This window comes from Salmo salar, chromosome 26 (assembly GCF_965601325.2).
Source record: "Salmo salar chromosome 26, fSalSal1, whole genome shotgun sequence".
Lineage (NCBI taxonomy): Eukaryota > Metazoa > Chordata > Actinopteri > Salmoniformes > Salmonidae > Salmo > Salmo salar.
The window spans coordinates 56,397,501-56,410,288 of record NC_138316.1 but is presented as its reverse complement, the minus strand read 5'-3'; the positions used below and the strand labels follow the sequence as shown (position 1 = coordinate 56,410,288).

Here is a 12,788-nt window from a genome sequence, read left to right as displayed (position 1 = left end):
TCATTCTCTAACTGAATCACCTCCAATATCACCCTGTCATTCTCTAAATCACCTCCAATATCACCCTGTCATTCTCTAAATCACCTCCAATATCACCCTGTTATTCTCTAAATCACCTCCAATATCACCCTGTCATTCTCTAAATCACCTCCAATATCACCCTGTCATTCTCTAAATCACCTCCAATATCACCCTGTCATTCTCTAACTGAATCACCTCCAATATCACCCTGTCATTCTCTAAATCACCTCCAATATCACCCTGTCATTCTCTAAATCACCTCCAATATCACCCTGTCATTCTCTAACTGAATCAGATCCAATATCACCCTGTCATTCTCTAAATCACCTCCAATATCACCCTGTCATTCTCTAAATCACCTCCAATATAACCCTGTCATTCTCTAACTGAATCAGATCCAATATCACCCTGTCATTCTCTAAATCACCTCCAATATCACCCTGTCATTCTCTCACTGAATCACGTCCAATATCACCCTGTCATTCTCTAATTGAATCACCTCCAATATCACCCTGTCATTCTCTAACTGAATCACCTCCAATATCACCCTGTCATTCTCTAACTGAATCAGATCCAATATCACCCTGTCATTCTCTAAATCACCTCCAATATCACCCTGTCATTCTCTAACTGAATCAGATCCAATATCACCCTGTCATTCTCTAAATCACCTCCAATATCACCCTGTCATTCTCTCACTGAATCACGTCCAATATCACCCTGTCATTCTCTAATTGAATCACCTCCAATATCACCCTGTCATTCTCTAACTGAATCACCTCCAATATCACCCTGTCATTCTCTAACTGAATCAGATCCAATATCACCCTGTCATTCTCTAAATCACCTCCAATATCACCCTGTCATTCTCTAACTGAATCAGATCCAATATCACCCTGTCATTCTCTAAATCACCTCCAATATCACCCTGTCATTCTCTCACTGAATCACCTCCAATATCACCCTGTCATTCTCTAAATCACCTCCAATATCACCCTGTCATTCTCTCACTGAATCACCTCCAATATCACCCTGTCATTCTCTAACTGAATCACCTCCAATATCACCCTGTCATTCTCTAAATCACCTCCAATATAACCCTGTCATTCTCTAACTGAATCACCTCCAATATCACCCTGTCATTCTCTAAATCACCTCCAATATCACCCTGTCATTCTCTCACTGAATCACCTCCAATATCACCCTGTCATTCTCTAACTGAATCACCTCCAATATCACCCTGTCATTCTCTAACTGAATCACCTCCAATATCACCCTGTCATTCTCTAAATCACCTCCAATATCACCCTGTCATTCTCTAACTGAATCACCTCCAATATCACCCTGTCATTCTCTAAATCACCTCCAATATCACCCTGTCATTCTCTAACTGAATCACCTCCAATATCACCCTGTCATTCTCTAACTGAATCACCTCCAATATCACCCTGTCATTCTCTAAATCACCTCCAATATAACCCTGTCATTCTCTAAATCACCTCCAATATCACCCTGTCATTCTCTAAATCACCTCCAATATCACCCTGTCATTCTCTCACTGAATCACCTCCAATATCACCCTGTCATTCTCTAACTGAATCACCTCCAATATCACCCTGTCATTCTCTAAATCACCTCCAATATCACCCTGTCATTCTCTAAATCACCTCCAATATCACCCTGTCATTCTCTAACTGAATCACCTCCAATATCACCCTGTCATTCTCTAACTGAATCACCTCCAATATCACCCTGTCATTCTCTAAATCACCTCCAATATCACCCTGTCATTCTCTAACTGAATCACCTCCAATATCACCCTGTTATTCTCTAACTGAATCACCTCCAATATCACCCTGTCATTCTCTAACTGAATCACCTCCAATATCACCCTGTCATTCTCTAAATCACCTCCAATATCACCCTGTCATTCTCTAAATCACCTCCAATATCACCCTGTCATTCTCTAACTGAATCACCTCCAATATCACCCTGTCATTCTCTAAATCACCTCCAATATCACCCTGTCATTCTCTAACTGAATCACCTCCAATATCACCCTGTCATTCTCTAAATCACCTCCAATATCACCCTGTCATTCTCTAAATCACCTCCAATATCACCCTGTCATTCTCTAACTGAATCACCTCCAATATCACCCTGTCATTCTCTAACTGAATCAGATCCAATATCACCCTGTCATTCTCTAAATCACCTCCAATATCACCCTGTCATTCTCTAACTGAATCAGATCCAATATCACCCTGTCATTCTCTAAATCACCTCCAATATCACCCTGTCATTCTCTCACTGAATCACCTCCAATATCACCCTGTCATTCTCTAACTGAATCAGATCCAATATCACCCTGTCATTCTCTAAATCACCTCCAATATCACCCTGTCATTCTCTAAATCACCTCCAATATCACCCTGTCATTCTCTAACTGAATCACCTCCAATATCACCCTGTCATTCTCTAACTGAATCACCTCCAATATCACCCTGTCATTCTCTAAATCACCTCCAATATCACCCTGTCATTCTCTAAATCACCTCCAATATCACCCTGTCATTCTCTCACTGAATCACCTCCAATATCACCCTGTCATTCTCTAAATCACCTCCAATATCACCCTGTCATTCTCTAAATCACCTCCAATATCACCCTGTCATTCTCTAAATCACCTCCAATATCACCCTGTCATTCTCTAAATCACCTCCAATATCACCCTGTCATTCTCTAAATCACCTCCAATATCACCCTGTCATTCTCTAACTGAATCACCTCCAATATCACCCTGTCATTCTCTAACTGAATCACCTCCAATATCACCCTGTCATTCTCTACATCACCTCCAATATCACCCTGTCATTCTCTAACTGAATCACCTCCAATATCACCCTGTCATTCTCTAAATCACCTCCAATATCACCCTGTCATTCTCTAACTGAATCACCTCCAATATCACCCTGTTATTCTCTCACTGAATCACCTCCAATATCACCCTGTCATTCTCTAACTGAATCACCTCCAATATCACCCTGTCATTCTCTAAATCACCTCCAATATCACCCTGTCATTCTCTAAATCACCTCCAATATCACCCTGTCATTCTCTAACTGAATCACCTCCAATATCACCCTGTCATTCTCTAAATCACCTCCAATATCACCCTGTCATTCTCTCACTGAATCACCTCCAATATCACCCTGTCATTCTCTAAATCACCTCCAATATCACCCTGTCATTCTCTAAATCACCTCCAATATCACCCTGTCATTCTCTAAATCACCTCCAATATCACCCTGTCATTCTCTAACTGAATCACCTCCAATATCACCCTGTCATTCTCTAAATCACCTCCAATATCACCCTGTCATTCTCTAAATCACCTCCAATATCACCCTGTCATTCTCTAAATCACCTCCAATATCACCCTGTCATTCTCTAAATCACCTCCAATATCACCCTGTCATTCTCTAACTGAATCACCTCCAATATCACCCTGTCATTCTCTAACTGAATCACCTCCAATATCACCCTGTCATTCTCTAAATCACCTCCAATATCACCCTGTCATTCTCTAAATCACCTCCAATATCACCCTGTCATTCTCTAACTGAATCACCTCCAATATCACCCTGTTATTCTCTAAATCACCTCCAATATCACCCTGTCATTCTCTAAATCACCTCCAATATCACCCTGTCATTCTCTAAATCACCTCCAATATCACCCTGTCATTCTCTAAATCACCTCCAATATCACCCTGTCATTCTCTAACTGAATCACCTCCAATATCACCCTGTCATTCTCTAAATCACCTCCAATATCACCCTGTCATTCTCTAAATCACCTCCAATATCACCCTGTCATTCTCTAACTGAATCACCTCCAATATCACCCTGTCATTCTCTAAATCACCTCCAATATCACCCTGTCATTCTCTAAATCACCTCCAATATCACCCTGTCATTCTCTCACTGAATCACCTCCAATATCACCCTGTCATTCTCTAACTGAATCACCTCCAATATCACCCTGTCATTCTCTAACTGAATCACCTCCAATATCACCCTGTCATTCTCTAACTGAATCAGATCCAATATCACCCTGTCATTCTCTAAATCACCTCCAATATCACCCTGTCATTCTCTCACTGAATCACCTCCAATATCACCCTGTCATTCTCTGAATCACCTCCAATATCACCCTGTCATTCTCTAAATCACCTCCAATATCACCCTGTCATTCTCTAAATCACCTCCAATATCACCCTGTCATTCTCTAACTGAATCACCTCCAATATCACCCTGTCATTCTCTAACTGAATCACCTCCAATATCACCCTGTCATTCTCTAAATCACCTCCAATATCACCCTGTCATTCTCTAACTGAATCACCTCCAATATCACCCTGTCATTCTCTAAATCACCTCCAATATCACCCTGTCATTCTCTAACTGAATCACCTCCAATATCACCCTGTCATTCTCTAAATCACCTCCAATATCACCCTGTCATTCTCTAACTGAATCACCTCCAATATCACCCTGTTATTCTCTCACTGAATCACCTCCAATATCACCCTGTCATTCTCTAACTGAATCACCTCCAATATCACCCTGTCATTCTCTAACTGAATCACCTCCAATATCACCCTGTCATTCTCTAAATCACCTCCAATATCACCCTGTCATTCTCTAACTGAATCACCGCCAATATCACCCTGTCATTCTCTAAATCACCTCCAATATCACCCTGTCATTCTCTAAATCACCTCCAATATCACCCTGTCATTCTCTAACTGAATCACCTCCAATATCACCCTGTCATTCTCTAACTGAATCAGATCCAATATCACCCTGTCATTCTCTAACTGAATCAGCTCCAATATCACCCTGTCATTCTCTAAATCACCTCCAATATCACCCTGTCATTCTCTAAATCACCTCCAATATCACCCTGTCATTCTCTAAATCACCTCCAATATCACCCTGTCATTCTCTAACTGAATCACCTCCAATATCACCCTGTCATTCTCTAAATCACCTCCAATATCACCCTGTCATTCTCTAAATCACCTCCAATATCACCCTGTCATTCTCTAACTGAATCACCTCCAATATCACCCTGTCATTCTCTAACTGAATCACCTCCAATATCACCCTGTCATTCTCTAACTGAATCAGATCCAATATCACCCTGTTATTCTCTCACTGAATCACCTCCAATATCACCCTGTCATTCTCTAAATCACCTCCAATATCACCCTGTCATTCTCTAAATCACCTCCAATATCACCCTGTCATTCTCTAACTGAATCACCTCCAATATCACCCTGTCATTCTCTAACTGAATCAGATCCAATATCACCCTGTTATTCTCTAACTGAATCACCTCCAATATCACCCTGTCATTCTCTAAATCACCTCCAATATCACCCTGTCATTCTCTCACTGAATCACCTCCAATATCACCCTGTCATTCTCTAAATCACCTCCAATATCACCCTGTCATTCTCTAAATCACCTCCAATATCACCCTGTCATTCTCTAACTGAATCACCTCCAATATCACCCTGTCATTCTCTAAATCACCTCCAATATAACCCTGTCATTCTCTAACTGAATCACCTCCAATATCACCCTGTCATTCTCTAAATCACCTCCAATATCACCCTGTCATTCTCTCACTGAATCACCTCCAATATCACCCTGTCATTCTCTAACTGAATCACCTCCAATATCACCCTGTCATTCTCTAACTGAATCACCTCCAATATCACCCTGTCATTCTCTAAATCACCTCCAATATCACCCTGTCATTCTCTAACTGAATCACCTCCAATATCACCCTGTCATTCTCTAAATCACCTCCAATATCACCCTGTCATTCTCTAACTGAATCACCTCCAATATCACCCTGTCATTCTCTAACTGAATCACCTCCAATATCACCCTGTCATTCTCTAAATCACCTCCAATATAACCCTGTCATTCTCTAAATCACCTCCAATATCACCCTGTCATTCTCTAAATCACCTCCAATATCACCCTGTCATTCTCTCACTGAATCACCTCCAATATCACCCTGTCATTCTCTAACTGAATCACCTCCAATATCACCCTGTCATTCTCTAACTGAATCAGATCCAATATCACCCTGTCATTCTCTAAATCACCTCCAATATCACCCTGTCATTCTCTCACTGAATCACGTCCAATATCACCCTGTCATTCTCTAATTGAATCACCTCCAATATCACCCTGTCATTCTCTAAATCACCTCCAATATCACCCTGTCATTCTCTAAATCACCTCCAATATCACCCTGTTATTCTCTAACTGAATCAGATCCAATATCACCCTGTTATTCTCTAACTGAATCACCTCCAATATCACCCTGTCATTCTCTAAATCACCTCCAATATCACCCTGTCATTCTCTAAATCACCTCCAATATCACCCTGTCATTCTCTAACTGAATCACCTCCAATATCACCCTGTCATTCTCTAAATCACCTCCAATATCACCCTGTCATTCTCTAACTGAATCACCTCCAATATCACCCTGTCATTCTCTAAATCACCTCCAATATCACCCTGTCATTCTCTAAATCACCTCCAATATCACCCTGTCATTCTCTAAATCACCTCCAATATCACCCTGTCATTCTCTAAATGAATCACCTCCAATATCACCCTGTCATTCTCTAAATCACCTCCAATATCACCCTGTCATTCTCTAAATCACCTCCAATATCACCCTGTTATTCTCTAAATCACCTCCAATATCACCCTGTCATTCTCTAAATCACCTCCAATATCACCCTGTCATTCTCTAAATCACCTCCAATATCACCCTGTCATTCTCTAACTGAATCACCTCCAATATCACCCTGTCATTCTCTAAATCACCTCCAATATCACCCTGTCATTCTCTAAATCACCTCCAATATCACCCTGTCATTCTCTAACTGAATCAGATCCAATATCACCCTGTCATTCTCTAAATCACCTCCAATATCACCCTGTCATTCTCTAAATCACCTCCAATATAACCCTGTCATTCTCTAACTGAATCAGATCCAATATCACCCTGTCATTCTCTAAATCACCTCCAATATCACCCTGTCATTCTCTCACTGAATCACGTCCAATATCACCCTGTCATTCTCTAATTGAATCACCTCCAATATCACCCTGTCATTCTCTAACTGAATCACCTCCAATATCACCCTGTCATTCTCTAACTGAATCAGATCCAATATCACCCTGTCATTCTCTAAATCACCTCCAATATCACCCTGTCATTCTCTAACTGAATCAGATCCAATATCACCCTGTCATTCTCTAAATCACCTCCAATATCACCCTGTCATTCTCTCACTGAATCACGTCCAATATCACCCTGTCATTCTCTAATTGAATCACCTCCAATATCACCCTGTCATTCTCTAACTGAATCACCTCCAATATCACCCTGTCATTCTCTAACTGAATCAGATCCAATATCACCCTGTCATTCTCTAAATCACCTCCAATATCACCCTGTCATTCTCTAACTGAATCAGATCCAATATCACCCTGTCATTCTCTAAATCACCTCCAATATCACCCTGTCATTCTCTCACTGAATCACCTCCAATATCACCCTGTCATTCTCTAAATCACCTCCAATATCACCCTGTCATTCTCTCACTGAATCACCTCCAATATCACCCTGTCATTCTCTAAATCACCTCCAATATCACCCTGTCATTCTCTAAATCACCTCCAATATCACCCTGTCATTCTCTAACTGAATCACCTCCAATATCACCCTGTCATTCTCTAACTGAATCACCTCCAATATCACCCTGTCATTCTCTAAATCACCTCCAATATCACCCTGTCATTCTCTAAATCACCTCCAATATCACCCTGTCATTCTCTAAATCACCTCCAATATCACCCTGTCATTCTCTAAATCACCTCCAATATCACCCTGTCATTCTCTAAATCACCTCCAATATCACCCTGTCATTCTCTAAATCACCTCCAATATCACCCTGTCATTCTCTAACTGAATCACCTCCAATATCACCCTGTTATTCTCTAAATCACCTCCAATATCACCCTGTCATTCTCTAAATCACCTCCAATATCACCCTGTCATTCTCTAAATCACCTCCAATATCACCCTGTCATTCTCTAACTGAATCACCTCCAATATCACCCTGTCATTCTCTAAATCACCTCCAATATCACCCTGTCATTCTCTAAATCACCTCCAATATCACCCTGTCATTCTCTAAATCACCTCCAATATCACCCTGTCATTCTCTAAATCACCTCCAATATCACCCTGTCATTCTCTAACTGAATCACCTCCAATATCACCCTGTCATTCTCTAAATCACCTCCAATATCACCCTGTCATTCTCTAACTGAATCACCTCCAATATCACCCTGTCATTCTCTAAATCACCTCCAATATCACCCTGTCATTCTCTCACTGAATCACCTCCAATATCACCCTGTCATTCTCTAAATCACCTCCAATATCACCCTGTCATTCTCTAAATCACCTCCAATATCACCCTGTTATTCTCTAAATCACCTCCAATATCACCCTGTCATTCTCTCACTGAATCACCTCCAATATCACCCTGTCATTCTCTAAATCACCTCCAATATCACCCTGTCATTCTCTAACTGAATCACCTCCAATATCACCCTGTCATTCTCTAACTGAATCAGATCCAATATCACCCTGTCATTCTCTAAATCACCTCCAATATCACCCTGTCATTCTCTCACTGAATCACGTCCAATATCACCCTGTCATTCTCTAATTGAATCACCTCCAATATCACCCTGTCATTCTCTAAATCACCTCCAATATCACCCTGTCATTCTCTAAATCACCTCCAATATCACCCTGTTATTCTCTAACTGAATCAGATCCAATATCACCCTGTTATTCTCTAACTGAATCACCTCCAATATCACCCTGTCATTCTCTAAATCACCTCCAATATCACCCTGTCATTCTCTAAATCACCTCCAATATCACCCTGTCATTCTCTAACTGAATCACCTCCAATATCACCCTGTCATTCTCTAAATCACCTCCAATATCACCCTGTCATTCTCTAACTGAATCACCTCCAATATCACCCTGTCATTCTCTAAATCACCTCCAATATCACCCTGTCATTCTCTAAATCACCTCCAATATCACCCTGTCATTCTCTAAATCACCTCCAATATCACCCTGTCATTCTCTAACTGAATCACCTCCAATATCACCCTGTCATTCTCTAAATCACCTCCAATATCACCCTGTCATTCTCTAAATCACCTCCAATATCACCCTGTTATTCTCTAAATCACCTCCAATATCACCCTGTCATTCTCTAAATCACCTCCAATATCACCCTGTCATTCTCTAAATCACCTCCAATATCACCCTGTCATTCTCTAACTGAATCACCTCCAATATCACCCTGTCATTCTCTAAATCACCTCCAATATCACCCTGTCATTCTCTAAATCACCTCCAATATCACCCTGTCATTCTCTAACTGAATCAGATCCAATATCACCCTGTCATTCTCTAAATCACCTCCAATATCACCCTGTCATTCTCTAAATCACCTCCAATATAACCCTGTCATTCTCTAACTGAATCAGATCCAATATCACCCTGTCATTCTCTAAATCACCTCCAATATCACCCTGTCATTCTCTCACTGAATCACGTCCAATATCACCCTGTCATTCTCTAATTGAATCACCTCCAATATCACCCTGTCATTCTCTAACTGAATCACCTCCAATATCACCCTGTCATTCTCTAACTGAATCAGATCCAATATCACCCTGTCATTCTCTAAATCACCTCCAATATCACCCTGTCATTCTCTAACTGAATCAGATCCAATATCACCCTGTCATTCTCTAAATCACCTCCAATATCACCCTGTCATTCTCTCACTGAATCACGTCCAATATCACCCTGTCATTCTCTAATTGAATCACCTCCAATATCACCCTGTCATTCTCTAACTGAATCACCTCCAATATCACCCTGTCATTCTCTAACTGAATCAGATCCAATATCACCCTGTCATTCTCTAAATCACCTCCAATATCACCCTGTCATTCTCTAACTGAATCAGATCCAATATCACCCTGTCATTCTCTAAATCACCTCCAATATCACCCTGTCATTCTCTCACTGAATCACCTCCAATATCACCCTGTCATTCTCTAAATCACCTCCAATATCACCCTGTCATTCTCTCACTGAATCACCTCCAATATCACCCTGTCATTCTCTAAATCACCTCCAATATCACCCTGTCATTCTCTAAATCACCTCCAATATCACCCTGTCATTCTCTAACTGAATCACCTCCAATATCACCCTGTCATTCTCTAACTGAATCACCTCCAATATCACCCTGTCATTCTCTAAATCACCTCCAATATCACCCTGTCATTCTCTAAATCACCTCCAATATCACCCTGTCATTCTCTAAATCACCTCCAATATCACCCTGTCATTCTCTAAATCACCTCCAATATCACCCTGTCATTCTCTAAATCACCTCCAATATCACCCTGTCATTCTCTAAATCACCTCCAATATCACCCTGTCATTCTCTAACTGAATCACCTCCAATATCACCCTGTTATTCTCTAAATCACCTCCAATATCACCCTGTCATTCTCTAAATCACCTCCAATATCACCCTGTCATTCTCTAAATCACCTCCAATATCACCCTGTCATTCTCTAACTGAATCACCTCCAATATCACCCTGTCATTCTCTAAATCACCTCCAATATCACCCTGTCATTCTCTAAATCACCTCCAATATCACCCTGTCATTCTCTAAATCACCTCCAATATCACCCTGTCATTCTCTAAATCACCTCCAATATCACCCTGTCATTCTCTAACTGAATCACCTCCAATATCACCCTGTCATTCTCTAAATCACCTCCAATATCACCCTGTCATTCTCTAACTGAATCACCTCCAATATCACCCTGTCATTCTCTAAATCACCTCCAATATCACCCTGTCATTCTCTCACTGAATCACCTCCAATATCACCCTGTCATTCTCTAAATCACCTCCAATATCACCCTGTCATTCTCTAAATCACCTCCAATATCACCCTGTTATTCTCTAAATCACCTCCAATATCACCCTGTCATTCTCTCACTGAATCAGATCCAATATCACCCTGTCATTCTCTAAATCACCTCCAATATCACCCTGTCATTCTCTAAATCACCTCCAATATCACCCTGTCATTCTCTAACTGAATCACCTCCAATATCACCCTGTCATTCTCTAACTGAATCACCTCCAATATCACCCTGTCATTCTCTAAATCACCTCCAATATCACCCTGTCATTCTCTAAATCACCTCCAATATCACCCTGTCATTCTCTAACTGAATCACCTCCAATATCACCCTGTCATTCTCTAAATCACCTCCAATATCACCCTGTCATTCTCTAACTGAATCACCTCCAATATCACCCTGTCATTCTCTAAATCACCTCCAATATCACCCTGTCATTCTCTCACTGAATCACCTCCAATATCACCCTGTCATTCTCTAAATCACCTCCAATATCACCCTGTCATTCTCTAAATCACCTCCAATATCACCCTGTTATTCTCTAAATCACCTCCAATATCACCCTGTCATTCTCTCACTGAATCAGATCCAATATCACCCTGTCATTCTCTAACTGAATCACCTCCAATATCACCCTGTCATTCTCTAACTGAATCTTGTTGACTCATATTATAGGTGCTGGATGTTATTTCCCTTCCTCTCGGATGTTATTTCCCTTCCTCTCGGATGTTATTTCCCTTCCTCTCAGATGTTATTTCCCTTCCTCTCGGATGTTATTTCCCTTCCTCTCGGATGTTATTTCCCTTCCTCTATATTGTTATTTCCCTTCCTCTCAGATGTTATTTCCCTTCCTCTCGGATGTTATTTCCCTTCCTCTCGGATGTTATTTCCCTTCCTCTCGGATGTTATTTCCCTTCCTCTCGGATGTTATTTCCCTTCCTCTCGGATGTTATTTCCCTTCCTCTCGGATGTTATTTCCCTTCCTCTCGGATGTTATTTCCCTTCCTCTATATTGTTATTTCCCTTCCTCTCAGATGTTATTTCCCTTCCTCTCGGATGTTATTTCCCTTCCTCTCAGATGTTATTTCCCTTCCTCTCGGATGTTATTTCCCTTCCTCTATATTGTTATTTCCCTTCCTCTCGGATGTTATTTCCCTTCCTCTATATTGTTATTTCCCTTCCTCTCGGATGTTATTTCCCTTCCTCTCGGATGTTATTTCCCTTCCTCTCGGATGTTATTTCCCTTCCTCTCGGATGTTATTTCCCTTCCTCTCGGATGTTATTTCCCTTCCTCTCGGATGTTATTTCCCTTCCTCTCGGATGTTATTTCCCTTCCTCTCGGATGTTATTTCCCTTCCTCTCGGATGTTATTTCCCTTCCTCTCGGATGTTATTTCCCTTCCTCTCGGATGTTATTTCCCTTCCTCTCGGATGTTATTTCCCTTCCTCTATATTGTTATTTCCCTTCCTCTCGGATGTTATTTCCCTTCCTCTATATTGTTATTTCCCTTCCTCTCAGATGTTATTTCCCTTCCTCTCGGATGTTATTTCCCTTCCTCTCGGATGTTATTTCCCTTCCTCTCGGATGTTATTTCCCTTCCTCTCGGATGTTATT

General features: G+C 41.0%; 1 protein-coding gene across 1 annotated transcript in view; it reads left to right on the top strand.

Annotated features, from left to right (window-relative positions):
- Positions 1-12,788, top strand: part of LOC106595813 (NT-3 growth factor receptor) — a 165,240-nt gene that overhangs the window by 118,534 nt on the left and 33,918 nt on the right. The window lies entirely within an intron of this gene.